Source organism: Gymnogyps californianus, chromosome Z (assembly GCF_018139145.2).
Source record: "Gymnogyps californianus isolate 813 chromosome Z, ASM1813914v2, whole genome shotgun sequence".
NCBI classification, from domain to species: Eukaryota; Metazoa; Chordata; class Aves; order Accipitriformes; family Cathartidae; genus Gymnogyps; species Gymnogyps californianus.
In genome coordinates, this window is record NC_059500.1 from 2259969 (window position 1) to 2279586 (window position 19618).

Below are 19618 nucleotides of genomic sequence, written 5' to 3' on the forward strand. Positions count from 1 at the left end.
ATGTCATTTGCTCAAGAGAAAAGTAAATAGGATTTCTTTGAAAACGACATTCTTGCCTCCATATTATACCCAGGAAAACCAAACTTTTATCTCACTTCTGGTCTCATTTCATCTTCCACACCCAAAACAGGCCTTTTCAAGCTGCAGAAAGTATGGAGGATTCACTGTAGCTGGTGATGAAGAGGGCTTTCCTGCAGAAGACTTTCAAAGCAATCTTCATAGCACGGAAAGTTATGCATACGTTTGTTAAAGAGCACATTCATTTTTTTATTTGCCCACACAAGCAGACACACAGCAACGTGTGAGCCACTCGCAGGTCAATGAACGTTTTGAGCATGCATGGACACAGTAACTCATGTTCCTGAAGGGTGAGGAGGAAGAAAACAGCTATGAAATGTTAACCAAGAAAATGTGTTTCTGTCTTTCTCACTTGGCTTTACCCTACTGGAGTCAATGGCCACTCAGCATCAGCACATTCAGGGGGTTCATCCTAAATAATTGTCTTAAACCCATGATTTCAACGGGGATGAATGTTTTCATAAGAGTACCTCACTCTTCTCATTAGCTACTGGAGAAGGCTGGGTAATCAGCTCAGACTTTGTGCCTCACATGTAGAAGGTTGCAGTTGGGTGATGGGAGTCCCTCCAAAGACACGTTGCTCTTCATCACTCACAGCTAAGTTCAGCATTTCCCACAAAATACAGCCTGAACATCCCCAGAGCTAATTGCCCCTCTCTTTCCATGCATTGCCCTGAAAAGTCACCACTAATGGTTCAATCTCCGCATCCGTTTAAGTCACAGTCATTCTATCAAAATGTCTGCAATTACTGTCAGTTACTAACTGTTTCAGTAGCAAGGACATGAAGCAATGAACTAATCTTGGGTAAGCAACATTATTTGATAACTTTTGATTGCTACTGACTTGCATGGCATTATGACCACTGCTTTTGACGCGAAATGTCCTTTAACTGATTTCATAACTGTTGAATATACTGACAAAATGTAGCTCATCATGTTTTTAATAACTGTGATGTTATCAATTCCTTTGATTCAAAAATACATGGATTTGGTTATTTCTTTGTGAAAAAACTTGCTGATTTTGTTCCTTTGCAGGATGACTTATAGTCCACCTTCGTTCCAGAGGGCTGCTAATATCAGATGCTGCAATCAGCTGCAACCATCAGTATTTCTTCTTGCTAGCCAGGAGGAAATTGGGGATGTGATGTTAGATCTCACGAGGTGCTGAGATACGCCAGCTCTCAAATCAGATGTTGGAACTGAAATCTGCATCAGGAGGGCTTAGCACTCGAAGCCACAGAAATTAGAAGGTCATTTAGGATGTTTTGAAAACTGCCAGGATTGAACAGTGGCTGAAGGCTGTTGACTAGCTTGCTAGATGGCATAAACTTCAACTTATCCAACTCTAGGACAAATAAATTTTAGCTCTTCCATCTCCAGAGAAAATATCCCTCCTCTTGTTTCATTACTTAAATATTAATAACCATTAAGTGTATCCCACTTTATGAGAACTACTACATTTACTCTCTGAACTCATTGAGGAAGAATATTGAATAAGACTAGTACCCCAAAAACTTAAAAAAACCCCAGAAATATGAAGCCATGAAGACTGTGCTGTGTTTTCATGCTATGTGTGGCCCACTCTGAGATATGATCCTGGTCATGTCCTTATTGCATCCCAGCACGTCACCATCGTTGCACCTGCAGAGCCTTTGCTCTCCCTGAAGGCAGGGTAAGGAGTAAGCCTTGGAGTAAGGCCAGCACCGTGTAGTCTGCGCCGATCTGCTGTGAGAAGACACAACAGTGAAGCAGGTTTCCATCTCCCAGCTTCCCCCTCAGGCACTTAGACAATGTTCATTATCATATGTGCAACCCTTTGTTCCCATCATTTGTTCTTCACCACGCTAGTATTTCCAGGAATGAACTAATTGAAATTAAGGGAAGACTTCAGCATGAGAAACAGATTAAGGACTAACAAGAGAAGGCAAAAAACCCTTCCCAATTGTGTTTCTACATTGTCAACTGATCATTCTTTGTCTAGTGGTACTATGACTTCACCTTGTACGTCATGTATGTAGATAATCTTAAGTATTTTACAGGCTCGTTGGTCACAAGGCGAAAGTTCCTGAGAGAGTGTTTTAACAGCACTATGTCTCTGAAGTCAAAGTTTTTCAGGAACGCCACTGACAGACGTCAGCATCACAGTTCCTCAAAATGGAAAAATGTGGGACAGTCCACGAATGGACACCATTCCCTGACACGTTTGCTCAATAAAAAAAGCTCTTATAAGCTATACTAGAGGTCACTAATTTTTCAAAGCATTTTCTCCTTTAGCTTGATAAATACAATATTCTTACATAGTGTGTTTCCTGAATGAGAATCAGCAGTACTTGACAGCAGCATTTTTAGAAGAAAGGCTGTAGATTTATTTTTAAATTCGAGGAACTTTAATGTTGAATATTTAATGCTGAATATTTCTTTTTTTAATCTAAAATGTTATATAGCAATTTTATCCCCCCTCACAAAAGCTAGAATGCAAAATGATCAGTCTGCTTGTCAGTGTGGGACAATTTTTTAAAATACATTTGTCTTTCTTGGTTTAAATTAGTTCACAAGCTAACTCACACAAGCTACAGAGACATGTCAGAAAGGAGACAGCAACAGTATAAAAGAGCCAACAAAAACATTTCTTCAAAAGAATTTTACATCACTTTTGGATAATAGGGAAACATCCTGTCCTACAACTATCGAGTTGTAGATAGGTACAGATCTAGATATCGAGGGAAAAGTCACTGGAATTCTTTTTTTCCTTTTTTTAAAAAAAATCTGCTTCTATGTTGGCCGCACCCCATGAATCTTAGCAAGAATATCTTGAAAACCTGGTATTGCAGGGCATTAAAGCTACAACTAAATTCTTAAGAAATACTTATGTACCCAGTTCTTCCTGATTTTAGCAACTGAGCTCTCCACTCCTGGACAGAGACAGAAGGGGCTGAAAATAACTGGTAAAAGGCATCACTGAATAAATATTTCTGTTTAAGTTGCTCCAGGAGGGATGAATATTCAGACCTGAGCTGTAGTAGGATTCAGACTTTGATAGTCACAGGAGAGGACAATATTGTAAAGAGGTAAAAATATATGGTTGGGTTTTTCTTACGCTTTTTCAGCTAGTCCACCATGGCCATCCATGTATGTGTCTCCTTGTAAAGGAAGGGTCCACCATTCCTGCGCCAGCATTACAGAAGGTATCCTCACCTTGGGGTCTCAGCAAGGATGTAAGGAAGGGAGCAAATACTAGTTGAATTTAATGCAGTAACGCACTCCCTCCCTCCTCTATGTTGGAGCAGGTGTGTAAGTGAGTAACAGGGAAAGAAGAATCTAGCAGCACTTTTATCCAACACAAATATCAGCCTTTGCCTCACAAAACCAAAGCTACAGAGGAATGAGGGCTGTGAGAATTGATTCCCAGTCCCTTGTATAAGGGTTATTTTTTACACTTGAGTAACTGTGCCAGTGCCAGGGGTTGTAACTTAAAAGGTCTGTATATGTCTGTGAATAAAAATATTTCCAGGATAGATTGTGAGGTGGGGCTGCTTAAACATCACATCTTGCTTAAGGCTGTGCCTGAAGTGGCTACCTAGCCTTTAATTTGATTATAGCATGTTTTGCTAATTAGACCCAGACCAGCAAAGAATTGAGGCACATGAATAGCCCTGTGGGAGCCAATACACCTACACTTAAAATTAAGCATAAGTTCAAGTATTTTTCTGGATAAAGGTGCATATTTAAAATTACAGCTTTATTAAATTATTCACCATCATCAGTGACAGGACTTCAAAGCTCTTCTTGGGCTTGTCCATAAAGGATGAGAACATATTAGAGTTTCTGGTATACATTCGTGTCGAAGCATTTGAGGTGATAATCTCATTCCATCCAGCAGTTAAATATTATTGTGTGCGTCAAAACAAAATTGTAATCCTGGGAGTGGGTGTCATGTAAAAATGCCATGTTAAAGGAAAACTACAGTGATTAACTCTAATACTTTTGCTAGCTCAATGAATGTTTGCTTAGAAAAACATTATGTAGCAAAAATTTAGTAACTGGCCTACAAAAAGATGCAAGCAAATATGTAGTACTCATCTCATCTCTCAGCACTTTCAGGTTTTTAATTTAGGATTCTATTTATACATTTGTAAATAATACAATGGGTTCTATTTTAGAAGTTTGTGCAGAAGTTCTCCTTCTGCAGTGCTTCACAAATCTCATGAATATAGGATAATCACTGCACTTACTGCTGAAATTTTTCACTTCTTACCCGGCATTTGCACTAGGAATGTTTCTTTTTTTTTTTGGCAGAGATCTCACTTTGTTATAGAGGGCAATAGTAATTAAATCTTTTTACACCATCTTGGGATGTTTGTTTTGTATTGGGTTCAAAGAAACACTGGAAACTAATAAATGAGTCACCGACAACATTTTCTGCAGCATTTGAGGATATCTTATGAATATTTCCCATCCATGTGCTGACAAAGCCCATACGAGATAACTCATGAAGTCTTGTGAATTCCTAACCTGAGATGTTTCAGCAGTCAGAAGTATTAAAATCCACAACCCCCTTTTTCTTTTCTTTTTTTTTTTTTTTTGTCAAAAAGCCAGTACCTTTCATAAGTGCAAACAGGAAATGGATAATATCTTTAAATGAAGTCGGGAACTTTGTGCAGAGGAATAAAAACCTGTAGATATGTCCACCATCTTAAATGGGGATGGTTATAATTGCACCTACTTTGCAAGGTGCAAGTTTACTGTTCTTCCTCCACACTGATTGCGATATTACCTTCTTATGGCTAACTCTGGCATTTGGGCTGTGTGCTAATTTAGTAGTAGGAAGGTGCTGGGGTTGAAACGGCCATGGTTTGAAGAGCAGGTAGATGTAAAGTACCTCCTTCCTGAGGCCAAACCTGCTAACTGTCCACAAAATCCAGACTGGCTGTTTGCCTCAGAAATTGCCTAACAGCAAAGAGTTCCTTAGTGGTGATATCTTAAAACAGTTCTAATTAGTGTCAGCAAATTATGTACAAATATAAAAGGTATTACTCAAATATTCAAAACACTACAGCTATAGCCTATTTAAAGCTTGACTCAAATTCATATGATTGCTGTATGGGAATAGAAAAGTGGTACAGAAAAGAGGCACACCAAGAGCAAGAACTGATGTACATAAGGTTCAGACAAGGCAGCTTCACCTGGGATAAAAATTGGGATCCCCTTTAACTCACCTTAAGTAAAGCATCTGACAGGTAATGGAGATGGATCGCTACGTCTCATAAATCTGGCACTTAAATTCTACCGGTTATGACTACAACTGACAGTAAGATTTAGTTTTGCGTATCATCCCCCAGTGGCTAAATAATTACTAGTTCAGTTCATCTTCATTACAACTGCTATCGTCCACTCTGCCCTTTGAAAATCAGTTGGAAATGGGAACATGTTTTCAGATTGATTTTTAGGGTTATATTTGCAACAGCAAAAGTTTCCGTCTTCACCTCTATTGTGTAGACAGCATGGTAATCTCTGCACTGTTCTGAAAGACTCAAGGGTTTTTCAGAGCACAGAAGGTGGCTGGCAGGGGGTTAAAAATGGTAGTGGAGTAGACTGGGGTGCTATAACGTTGATTTGAATTTTAATTTTTCCCTTGAATGTACACCTAACGGTATCACATATATATTTACATAAAACATAAAACAATCATACATGCTTTTTCTTTCTACATGGTTTGCCTTAAACACAGATTCACGGTGAATTTCAATGCCTATAAATAGCTAACACATTCAGCAGTAGCTAGAAGAAAGTATTGTATGTCAACAGGCTTAAACAAAGTACATCAATCCAGGCTTGTAGCATATTTTACTATGGTATTGTGGATCTTTAGATGTGACAGGTGACAAAATGGATAGTGATACTCATGTAATCCTGAGAACTATTTCCAAAAGTATATTATTACTGGTATCCTCAAACAGATCAAAACGTAGATTTCCAGAACTGAACGATATGCAAGATATACTGCCATGAGACATGAGAAAAAGGAGGTATTTTCTTGGTCCCGATGACCTATAAAAAGCTCCTCTGCGCATACAGCCTGAATCAACATTTTATGCTTTGAAATAAATGCATGCTGTAGCCCATAAATATAAGACAACAAAAGAATAAATGCACCAATATCAGCTGAAGCATTTGGCCATATTCTCTGCTGCTAGGGCATCCTGCACAGACGCACGCACAGGTGCATACGCACACACACGTTTTCACGTCTATAGCTGGTAAAAGCATGACAATTCCTTTCAATGCAGTTGTGCCAAATATAAAAAAAGGCTGTTGTACTTCATGAGAAAGTTGAAGTTTTAGTGATTATTGTTAGATGGGGGATTCTTAAAAGAGGATGAACATGGCGATGAATGATATTTGGGAAGAGTTTTTATGCTTACCTGCTAAGATACTTTTTGAAAGAAGACAATTAAGTCTTATTAAGTGAAGTTATGTTGACTAAAATGATATTTCATGGTGGGTCAAGAAGTTAGAGTATGTGTTACAAAAAAGCTATTTCATGCACATCGTCTGTTTTCCAAGTGAAAAAACATCTTTGCTTAAGCCACTGAAAAGTCAGTGCTTTTCTAAGTAAAAGTTTCACAACCTGAGGATTTTTTTCAGCTATGTTGTGGCCAAGTTCATGGATCAGTCCAAGAGCACTTAATTATCGCGGTCTATGTTGATGGGTCCAAGAGTAGGGCCAGTGCAAGGGTTTTGCCCTCCTACTCTTCCCTCCCCCCTTCTTTAAACCATGCTCATCCTGTACCACGGCTGCTGTACAACTTCATACTGGTATAACCTACCTCTATACTGGTTACCCAACCTCGTGCATTGGATCAGGTCTTCCTCCTGGGCAGGGGCCGATTCTCACATCACCTGAAACCATCCCTCTCACCATCCTTTCACTTTCCCCCCCTCTTCCAGGGACTGACACTCTTGTATTCTCGTCCCAGCACAGGTGGCTTTCTTGTTTGGACCAGAGAGGGAGTCAGACACACAGTTTGACTGGCTCAGAGATTAATTCTCACGTTTTCTGTATGACGAATGACAGACTGCAGAGAACAAGCCTCTGTAATACAGGACAGTAATTATTGTTTTATAAATACGATAGGTGGACACAGAGTTTAAATAATGACTGAAGTCAAGAGGAAGATTACAAAAGTTGTGCAGCTTCCACTCGTGCCAAACATATTTATGATTTCCAAGGGACTTCCGCTTTTAAAAAGAAGAAGCTGACAAAAATCTGCCTTGCCTGTGTGTTGTCACTAATTTCCTATGATGACTTCACCACGAGACAGAAAGGCCTCTATGTTGAAACAAGATCCCACGCATGTGAATTACAAATGGCCTTCTGGAGTTCAAATACCGCATTAAATACTAATGAGAAGATAAGAATTGGGCATCTGGAGCTTCTTGACCCCTTCAGATATCTCCATTTGTACTTCCACTTCAACCCTGTTCAGCAGGGCCTAGACAGATTCCCCCATGAAGTTTAGCTCTTGTGGGATATTGCTCCCTTTGAATGTTTATCCTTTTAGAGAATTTGTATGCTTAATTTAAGTAATACATATCTCCCTGTTTAAATCATAGGAGAATAAGAAAAAAACTATGAATGTTTTTCCATTTCTCCACTTCTGCAAATTATTTTCCCTTTTACAATATGCAGCTGAAGCAATTGGACAAGAATATAACTATAACTTAAAAAGAAATTGTGCAAAATTTAGCTCTCTCAGATATCTTTTGCACATGGGAAAACTGTGTGAGTTTAGAGTCTAATTTACGTACATTTCTGCAGTATTCAAAGAGTAATTCTGTGGGCATATAATTGTTTAAGAATGACAAAAAATGTGGGTGTTTCTTATAGTACTACTCTGTGGAGTTCTAACAAACATATTAAAACCCCAAGTCTCAGTAAAACCGCAAGCCTATTTGTCAAGGAAATGAATGGGAAAGCCTTTTGGTTTATACAGTTCCGAAAATAGGATTTATTTACACACTCCATGGAAACTGTAGCCTCTAAAACTGCATCCTAACTACAAATATGCACACATCTATTCAGCATCTTGCCAAAGAGACTAAAATGACATTAAAAAGAGTGAAAGAATGCTAAGCTTGCAAAGTCAAACATTCAAAATTTAGTAAATGCCAGAATTCAGATTGCCCAGGCAACCTTGCTTCTGACAACATGTGATGATAGAGTTAATCACAGTGTTATCTCCATGTCTGACCCCTCCTGTGGTTTCTCAGATTTTGCTCCCAGAGGTTGAAAACCCTCTGCCTTCTACTTGGTGAGAGTTTCTTTGGGCGAGGACGAGAGTTTGGGGTAGGCTGCCCTGTGCGCCAGTTCTTGCTCAGGGACAGCCCACCACAGCTGGCCAACGTAGTCCTCATGCCCCTTGGGCTCCATCAGCCACATCTCAGTCTTTTTTTTTTTGTAGGTTTCTGCTATTTTACTGTATGGTCTATGTATTTTTTTTGTGGAACAAGGTATACTCATAGTTACATCCATTCTCTCATTTCTGAATGGAGATTGGCAGGCTCTCGTTTTTAAGAATATCTTCAGCTGTGGACATCTGAGGCACTTCTTTCTCCCTGCCCACCCAATATTTTCCTGAGACAGTGTGTATGTGCCTTTACACTCTCCCGATGCTTTCAACCTCCCTTCTCCTCTGGGCTAAGCACCTGCTGGTGAAGATGCTTGGGGAGCCCAGCATGCTGAGAGCCTTAGGTGTCTTGGAGAGGCAGAGGAGAGTCTCTGTACCGCATCCGTAACCCGAGTGTTTGCATCCAGGAATCAGCTAGTAAATTAACCCTTCTGTGTATGCACAAGCAACAAAACTTTTGGGAGGAGGCACTTTTCAGAAACTTCCTAAAGGCAACTCCAGATCCGTCAAGTTTACCTGTCATATCTTCCCCAAACCTTTTGCTTCACTGAGTTAATAAAATGGATGGTGTTCAATGGATGGGTAATTACTCAGTATTTCATTTATTTTTCTTATTCTGTTATTTGCCTTAGTCCTTATTTATTGCAAGGGATAGAAACCCTGCGCTGATTATAAAGTTATTATTTGTTAATGTCGTCTGGAACATTTCTCAGACTAGCTTCTGAGTAAATCCTAGATATTAATGAACATGTTTTCATAACATACACTAAAATTGTACACATACAGATTATATGGGCCATACAAAAATGAAGTATCCTCTATCATTTTCAGGTGACTGTACTCAGACTCTTTGTAGAGTAGTTGCATGTACATTCTCATCAGAATAAAATATCGGTTTGTGATAGAGCATACCTGTTCTAGATAAAATGTTCAAAGAATTTAGCTGCCAACTTGCCAGATTTGTACTGAACTTATATCACAACTAAATTTTATTATTTTCATTATTTTTTAATATAGTTTTAAAGTTGTCTTAATTTGAGCAAATATGCATGGGCATTCTTGAACATTCCTAAATGCACACCCCTGATACCTGCGAAATTTCAAGTCACCCTTCAAGCAAAGGGCTGTGTACATTTTTTGGTATGACATGGTCAAACCCATATACCTTTTCAATCTGTATTCTTGGTAACAGTCAAACCACTTAAACTCTGAAAAACAACAGCAGCCTGAAGCAAATATCTTACTCAATGTAAAATTTAAGACTGACCAACTAAAAAAAATTGAAAGGATAAAAATTGAAGTTCTCATCTTCAGTGTCTGCCACAAAGAACAATGGACATGGATTTTTCTTGTGCTTCCTAGCAGGACCCAGAGAAACTGGTGCTCTGTCCAGAGGACCAAATTAGTCTCATACTTGTCATGTGCATTTGTTTAACAAAGAGCACATGCCATTAGCAATTTTGTATGTGTATTACTCAATCTTACTTAATCTTTTTATGATTCTGGCAGCAAGTAACTTGCTAAGTAAGAGGGAAAGCACACAGAATCCAGGTACCAAGTACCTCTTGTCAAATATTGACTTTTTAATTACGAAAATTACATCTTTACATTCTCCCAGGAGAGCAAACAAGGAGACTAAATCCCAGCTTCAGGAACAGTAGGGGAAGACCTAATTTGACATAATTTTCCCATCGTATTTCTATGCTGTTTCTGTGCTGGGCCCAGACGCTTCATTCACATAGAGCTGACTCCAAACTTGCTCAGCCTCTGCTGAGGGTGAGGAGCAGCCACTTTTCACTTGACAGTAGAGATGAGAACCACAAACTCTGGTCTGGAGATAACCCCTGCTCCAAGGGCTACAGAGTAGGAGGCATCTCTGTTTGTCACTAGCTTCAGAAGGAGGGCGTCTACTGCCCTTGGGATGTCCTCTGCTTCCCACCCTGAGGGGTTCTCCTCCTTGCCTTCCCACCCTGACCCTTGCCTTTTCAAAGGAAGGTTTGCTGAAGGTTGTGTGAGGAGACGCTCTGCACCCTGTGGGCCTTGACCGAGAGCTCCCCTGACACGCTTTCCTCCACCCTTGCCCACCCACAAACCTGAAGCCTGACCTTCCCAGCTTGCTTCCACCCAAACTTGATACGCCTGTCATGACCGATCAACCTGGTCCCTTGAGATGGCTCTGCAACCCAGAGCAGCAACCAAGGCTGTAAGGTTGTACGAAACAACCGTACTGGAAAGGAGTGGGTTTCCATTTCAGTAACCACCTGGTGGCAGCAAAAACTGCTTCCCTGAAAGCTGAGACAAATTTATACTGGTCAAGGGTTGAAGGCCACCAGGGAGCCACACCTTACCTGTTGGGCTGTGGATAAAGGTAGTTAAATCACTTTGGGGAAAAATAGATCCTCATAGATGTACTAATTGCAGTGCTTCCAAATGAAGAAAGCAGTGAGGACACGGCAATTTTGGGCAGAATCTGCATGACTTCTACTCTTATACAGGGCAACTAACTCAAGACTTATGAACTTTCAACCCTCTGTTCATGTTGGGCTTTCTCATCTCTGAATCTCAGTATTAAATACACAGATTTTTTTATTGTACAGACCATGCTCTGAAATGAAAAAGTCCTCATGTACAAACAGCATTTTAATTCAAGTTGGTTGCTTGTGATAATCTATGGACAATATTCATCAGACGGTGGTTTCATCCATTATCTATTTCTGTCTATGGGAGGCACTGAAATACACATGAAAAGTATGCAAAATTTGTTTTGAATGATTGAATCTAAAAGGGAGGGATTGCTAAGAACAGACATCTTTTTAGTCATGGTTTTCACTGAAATGTATCTGTTCAAATTCCCTAGGCCTGATGTCTTCCCAGTTGGTGGTGAATTTTTTTAGTATTGATTTGAATCCAACAGAGCTAATTTCATTAAGACATTTAGATTTTTTTCCTTGAATTATTTAAATATTCTTGATGTGAAAACATGCCAAAAATAAAACTGGGAAAAAAAAACCAGGAGGAAATTTAAAAACTGTAAAAGAGATGTTGTAAGGAAATCACTTATATATACTTTTTTAGTACAATTATTTTATTTTTATTATCATACCTCATATTTCGTTAGAACTGCCAGGTATAACGGTGCCATAGTCATGTGAATGGAGACAGCTGCATTTTTAAAAGCGTCTAATAATATATCATCTTAAAACATATGTAACTTCATCTGCTGGCTTCAGAAAAAGAATCCTCCTTTAGCTTGCCTTTGCTTGGCTAGCATCGGCCGGCCTCATCCATGGATCATCCCTTGAACTCTAAAGAACAGTGTCAACAGAGCTAATAAAATCTATACCCTGCCTGGAAACTGCACAATTCAGAAATACGTTAAGGTCTGTTCTTCTACCAGAGCTTCAGCAGTCTCTTCAGTCTATTTTGTAATATACTGGAAGCAAAGAGTAAATGAGAGAGATTCCTTTTTTTTTTTCTTCCCCCCCCCCCCCCCCCCCCCCCGCCAGATATTCCTGTCGCCAGCAGCTGCCAGTATGAGTATCACCATTGACAGAAATATCTCCTGCCAGGCCATCTAGTGCTTTGAAGTGGCTGGCATCTCACTAGCTGCATGCTGACCACCGTTTCGGAGCTCCTGGTATGTGGACACAAACCAAGCAAGGTGATGACAAGCTAGGGATTTTCTATGTATTGACAGCAAGAGTGCTAAACATGAAATTAAGCCGCATAGGAGTTAATATTGGACTGCTTTCTTGTAACCAAAACACCGTGTACTTCACTGTATGTAGGATTTAAATAGTGCAGCAATGCCCACAGCTTTCTGAGTCACGCTAGCTCTAAATTCTGTAGCAAATTCAAATGAATTAAGCTTTCTAAGATTTTCATTAACTGAAAAGTGACAATGAGTGAAAGAATTATGCAACCGAGACTTGTGAGGCTACAAAATAGGAGTTGCTAGGGGTGAAGATTCAGAAATGTCATAGCAGAGTGGGAGAAAGTTGAGACTTCTGCTAGCTAAAAAGAGGTAAGAGAGTTTGGGATTTAAAACTGAGATGACTGATGTCTTCAGCCCCAGCATAGAGCTACACTATCATCTTTCGGTCGCTGCATAGGAGTATGTAGAACAAACATAACATTTGGGGACATTATTTTCGCACTTTGTCAACAACCACCTTCTCTCATGTCTTGCATGTATCATATGCATGTTAGAAACACCACCCTATTACTGGTGTCTAAATACATTACAGTCACGGTATAAACATATACATTTGTTGATATTAAGGAACAGAGAAATAGACGGGACCTCCTCAATCACCCATCCCAGTTCCCTCTTGTCATAAGTAAACAAACCATATAATCACTTTCATCAATTGATCTAGCTACAGCAGGCACTAATTAAATTTTCGGCTCCTATTAAATTCAGCATCAGTGAAGAAGAACGTAGTTGAATATTTCAGCTAAAATTGTTAATCTTGACATTTAAATATTCATCATTAAGCTTCAGAGTTAGTAGCCTATTCCTAGAAGGGAATTCAGATTCTCTCTACATAACTGTTGATAGTGAAGGTCATTTCTTTTCTTTACTTTCTATTTGGGTTTGGAAGGGTCTCCTTATAGCCATAAAGCCTGGAAATACAGCTGTTTAAAATGGAAAATTTAATTCTTTATCATTGTTGGTTGGTAAGTGATTTAAGTACAGAAAGCTTGTGCTTTCTGCACATGGTTCATTTATAATCCCTCAGTAAAAGAAACTGCGCCTGTAGAAATTAAGTTATGAGGCAAAACAACTATTAGGAAAGTTACACATGGAAAAGGAAACTAAGAAAGGAAACAAGCCATTTTCCTTGGTGATTAGAAACAATTGCGTTATTGCTTGCTCTTCTTTGTGGCAGGCCAATCTTGGTCTTTATTTGCATGTTTTTTTCTTTGATGCAATGGATAGTGGAAGAGCTTCAGAGCTTTTCTGCATTTGTTCTTTTTACAGTTGCATTGGAATTATTAGTTATTTGAATTGTTGATGTTTAATGGTAAATATATTTAAAATAAGGGTTAAATTAAGGTCATTGGTAACTAATCTGAATAAATAACCTCTAGTTATAGCCTAAATGACTCGGAGAGAGACTGTGAAGTCCATTGCCGTGCAGAGGGACACATTAATACACTGTAGCTCTAGGGACATGTCCACGTTGCAGTTAGAAGTGTCTGCAGCATAATCTAGAGATTCTCAAATTGGCAAACTAGCTGGAGGTAATACTAGAAGTCTAATTGCAGTAATACTGTTCCTGTGCAGGCTAATTTACCTTACTTTCACTGTGGCTGTAGTACACACTTACTCTGAGTAACCTTTGGTTTCCCGTTTGTGCAGCAATGTGGAGAACTGAATTAAGTAACCAGATGTATTTCCTGTTTATCTTGATTAAAAATAAAATTCGGAGGCCTACTGAAAATTAGTTTATTTCACCCTGTGAGCACTCCAGGGTATTGCTGGATTAGTCCTCCCCGCTTCCACATCTCAGGACTTAGTTGAGAGGTGCCCCACGCCACATTAACCAGCCTGCGAGGTGCCTCCTTGAAGGGTTAATGAACAATGCAAATCTGTTTTCTATAGGGAGGTCCATCATTAAAATTCAGCATGCTAGAATAAAATCTCACTGTTAAATGCAATATTGCCGCAGTCTGGCCTTGCATTACAGACTAGCAGGTAGGTGTTGTCTCCCTATGGGTTCTACAAGTGACACGGTCCTATCAAATGGTTACTAAAAATGAAATGAAAGATTGCTGTAGCGGCTTCGGTGGCATAAAAAACTGTTATATCATGTAGCAGCTGCACCCACCCCGATAAAGACTGAAACTTCTTGACCGCTGAAAGGAAAGAATTAAAACTAGAAGCTGCGCTTTGGGGGTCGAGCCGGTCAGCCACGTGGTGACTGGAGTCACATATACAGAGTGCCCCAAGTCACGTACCCCAGGTACCCGAGCCCGCCAGAAACACCTCAACCAGTGAAACCCCTCGGTTAAGAGAAGTTTCCAGACTGCTGACCATATGTGACCGTGAGCCCTGATCCAACCCAGGGTATAAATGGAGCCCGCTGGAAGATCCCTTTGAGGCAGTCTTCCTCGGAGCAGCGGGTCTGCAGTCGGAGACTCTCCCCTTAGATCAGGATGTCATCAAAGGAAACTCCCCGGGGCTGAGCGCCTCACCTTTTCGGTGAGTGATTGCACATTGTGGTGGGTTGACCCTGGCTGGATGCCAGGTGCCCACCAAAGCCGCTCTGTCACTCCCCTCCTCAGCTGGACAGGGGAGAGAAAGTATAATGAAAGGCTCGTGGGTCGAGATAGGGGCAGGGAGAGCACTCAGCAATCACTGTCATGGGCAAAACAGACTTGACTTGGGGGAAAAAAAAAATTAATTTATTATGAGTCAGATCAGAGTAGGATAATGAGAAATAAAACCAAATCTTAAAAACACCTTCCTCTTACCCCTCCCTTCTTCCCAGGCTCAACTTCACTCCCAAATTCTCTACCTCCTTCCACCAGCGGCACAGGGGGACGAGGAATGGGGGTTTGGGTCAGTTCATCACACGCTGTCTCTGCCGCTCCTTCCTCCTCAGGGGGAGGACTCCTCACACTCTGCCCCTGCTCCAGCGTGGGGTCTCTCCCACGGGAGACAGTCCTCCACGAGCTTCTCCAACGTGAGTCCTTCCCACAGGCTGCAGTTCTGCCCGAACTGCTCCAGCGTGGGTCCCTTCCCCGGGGCGCAGTCCTTCAGGAACAGACTGCTCCAGCGTGGGTCCCCCGCGGGGTCACAAGCCCTGCCAGCAAACCTGCTCCAGCCTGGGCTCCTCTCTCCACGGGGCCACAGCTCCTGCCAGGAGCCTGCTCCAGCGCGGGCTTCCCACGGGGTCACAGCCTCCCTTGGACACATCCCCCTGCTCTGGCGTGGGGTCCTCCACGGGCTGCAGGTGGAGATCTGCTCCCCCGTGGACCTCCATGGGCTGCCGGGGGACAGCCTGCCTCACCATGGTCTTCCCCACGGGCTGCAGGGGAATCTCTGCTCCGGTGCCTGGAGCACCTCCTCCCCCTCCTTCTTCACTGACCTTGGTGTCTGCGGAGTTGTTCCTCTCGCATCTTCTCACTCCTCCTTCCGGCTGCAATTGCTGCTCCCCTGTGACTTCTTTTCCCTTTCTTAAATCTGTTATCCCAGAGGCGCTACCACCATCGCTGATGGGCTCGGCCTTGGCCAGCGGCGGGTCCGTCTTGGAGCCGGCTGGCATTGGCTCCATCGGACATGGGGGAAGCTTCTGGCACCTTCTTACAAAAGCCACCCCTGTAGCCCCGCCACTACCAAAACCTTGCCACACAAACCCCATACACACATTTTGAGTCATCTATCTAAGCTTAGATCTGGTTATAATTCATGTAGTGATAGTTCCCAACTGACATTCTGAACCTGTAAATAAGTTGTGTTTGTCGCAGTGTTTACGACCTAATAGTCCTGTCTAATCTGGCTGTTATATCTCAATACAACATAACATTCCTGTTCAATTTGATCATTACATTTTGATATCATTAAAGAAAATTGACTTTTGAAATATATTGTTATCTGTCCAGTGTTTCTGCAACATATCATTAGCTTTTTATCAGCTGTTTTGTAACATTTAATAAAACTCGTCTTATTCATCTATACACGGCTGATCTAATATGAAACTGATTTAATTTGTTATTCTGTGTTTAACTGTAGCTGCTCTAAAAACAGTAGAGAACGTCCCTATGGCTATTTGAAAAAAGTCCAGTCAACAAGAGCTCAGCATATTTTTACAGGGCTGTCAGATAAATCTCTCTATGGAAGTTGCCATGCTCACAGAAGTTCAATAGAGCACAGCTTGGTAGCATACACCACATGGAGTCTTCCCGAGGATTAAGCCCATGTCTAGTTAAAATGTAAAGTTAGTTTTAGAAAATATGCAAAAAGTGATTATTTGAAAAAATATTACAGGATCAAGAAGAATCAAATTATGTTGGTCAACAAGTACAGATTTGGTTTCTTTAAAATAAGTATCTTATATTACTTATACATGAACAGAGGATCATGAGAAAGAGGAAGGGAATTTTAACTATTAATGATTAAAATAAATCAGTATTTTGTGAGCACTGTTGCATTTATTTTAATGCTTGTAAATGTGCATTTTAATATGGAGCTCACACACTGGTATTTTAGATTATGTTTTCAAATACGAGTACAAAGATGTGCCTTAAAATTGTGCTCACTCACTGTATTATATAAAGGGGAAACTGGTGCAATTGCAAAATCAAGCAACTACATATGTAAGTAGGTCACAAACAATCCCAACGTATATACCTTCATGGAAAGGCTTATGTATTTTGCAGATACGCCTTTGTGCCGCATTAAATTTATTTTCACTGTGTTTATACAAGCAGATGTTTAATCACACACAGATTTGTCCCATTCATATATAATTGATAATACTGGCTTGTATGGGGATAGGAATCCAAGAGAAGGCACTCATTTCTAAATACCTTAGTGCACACTGTACCTGCTGCTGTGCAGAGCACTGACAGGCAATGTACACAGTGCAAAAGTACACGTCGTTCGCAGTGCAACAACAATGCCTTTGAAGAACAGTCTTTTTTGTTTAAATTACTGTAACAGTCGTACCACTTTAGAGAATGATGCTTCAACAACACAGAACTGGGCTAAAAGAGAGCAGATTATGGATGAATTACCTTATCTACAGCATTCATGAGCCTTCATTCTACACCATTCTGGTTTACTGACCATACAGCTGCAAAAATATTAATTTATCTCATCCATTTGGGATTGGATTGGGGTTGATAAAAATGGGATTAAACTCCTAGTTTTTGATATTCTGATAATTTCAGTCCGGGTTACAGCAGTGAGTATTTAGGTATCCTTTTCTGTGTTTGCATAGTCTGAGATTTGAATGCTCCCCATTTCTGTGAGTCCCTTGCTGGTCAACATGTACTGGGAAACTTGTGTGGGTTATGGTTTGTTGTCCAAGCTGGAGAACCTTTCCTCTGAAGAGCCCTGGCCCCAGGCATCCTGCTGCTGGGATGGTGACTGGGCACCTACAGATCTCACTGGCGTTACAGGAGCAGAATGAGTCCCACTCGCGTTTTTCCTCCGTAAGGAATAAAACAAAAATTGGGGTAAACTTAAGGCCTTTATATACAGAATAACAAGGGATACTGCTAGATCCCTGTCACTTGAGATTTACTTTTTAAGAAATGAGAGCTCAGTTACTGGAGAACAGCTGAAAGTTTTTGCGTGTTCATCCAGCACTTTTTGCTTTTCCCTGGGAAATGTGCATCCTGTTCCTCCAGAAATACCAAATGGAATAATGAAATTTGTATGTGCTACATTTACTATCAAAATAATACTGCAACACCTGCTCTGGTGTACAATTGTGTGTACTGTGGATATAGAGAGGGAGAATGATTCTTTATATATATATATATATATATATATGCTGTGTATATATATATATATATGTAAAATGTACATGTATATATACTTTTTCACGCTTTCATGAAGGCAGAAGTCACTCCGAAAAAAAAAAGACTGCACAAAACTAGAGGCCAGACCCTAAGCTGTTGTGAAGTGTACAAGCCTGCAGATTAGATGAGAGCTCTGGAAGTTACTTATGCAGAATCTAATTTTGAAATCCACTTCTGTATGTTCAGATAGGGAGGAGGGGACGGGAGGGACTGCAGCGTTTTGCTTAAGGAGACCATCCTCTTCGTGATCTCTGCCTGCAGCCCATGAGGGGTTGGTTTCAACTCTGCTCTTGAAACACAGATCAAGTACTATTGCCAGCACACATTCTTTCCCTTTCAAAAATTTCACAGGTTCAGAGTCACGATAGGAGCTATAACTTCTGGCAAAATTATGGTGCTATTACTTTTCTTTTCAAATCTGTTTGCAACTATTCAGCCAAGAGGTCTAGGGACTTAAGAAATTGCAAAAGCTGTGACAAATGTGTTTTATTAACACCAATTTCTTAATAGTAAGAGAGTGAGGGGCAAATGAAGAGAGAACGACAAATAGATATAAACTTGGTGATATTTTAGTGGATGGAAGTTAAACAAAACCTGTTTTAACAATCTTTTACTTATAACCAGAATTCTGAACCCTTCTTATCATTCCAGTTCCCTCTGAACCATAAAAACCCCAAACACAATACCCCCCCCGCCCCAGTCCATTACTAAGGTTTAGTCTTTTCATATCTAGGTTCACAGTTAGTTTTAGCTACCAAGGGCAAGGCTTGGTGTGGTGACTTGAAAAACATCTGAGGACCTCCAAGTCATGCACACACCTTCTAGAAGCACAACCTAGAAGAAAGCAGGATGTGACTCAGAAGTATTGTTTCTCTCCTGGCATTGCTCTCTTTCGATTGGAGGCTGCTTCATGGCCCCAAAGAGTGTTTGAATAAATTAGAGCTTTTCTACCAACTTGTGCCAAGTTCCCCACACTGAGTAACATCCAAAGTCCCCTTACTGGAATTAACCTCCTTTATTACACAGCTGCTATTCTGAGTAATTGTGTACATGTTGGGAAAGTTTTCCGCTGACTATTTAAATATCAGTGTGCGAGATCAGGAACTCAACTACAGCACAAACCAAGGTCTCAACACTGCCTGGGGAATGTACTTTGGCAAGCTACAATCTTCTTCCAGGTAGATGTTTGCTAGTCTCCAAAATCCCAGCCTCCAATACCCATGGCTGGTCGTAAGTGGCAGGATCTCCTTAGAGAGCTAAAAGAGTAAACTTTTTTCAAGGAAGCATGTGGGGAATCAGAAAAGTGATTCTTGCCTACTTGTGTCCAACTCTAGCCAACAGCAAGAGCTTCTGTAAAGAGTCAGAGCACTAAAAATTCATAAAGTATATTTTTATGGCAGAATAAATACTTCTTGTGGATTGGAGTTTCCTGCCTCTGGTGAGATGGGAACCTCGTGCTATTCTTCCTCAGCACGGTCAGAACGTTTCCTGTTTTTGCAGATCATCCAAAGATTTTCTGTGTCACACTTAACATGTTTTCCAAGGGAAGTTGGCAAAAGGGTATTTTAAGCAAAGTGCAAAGCACAGTAGGATGT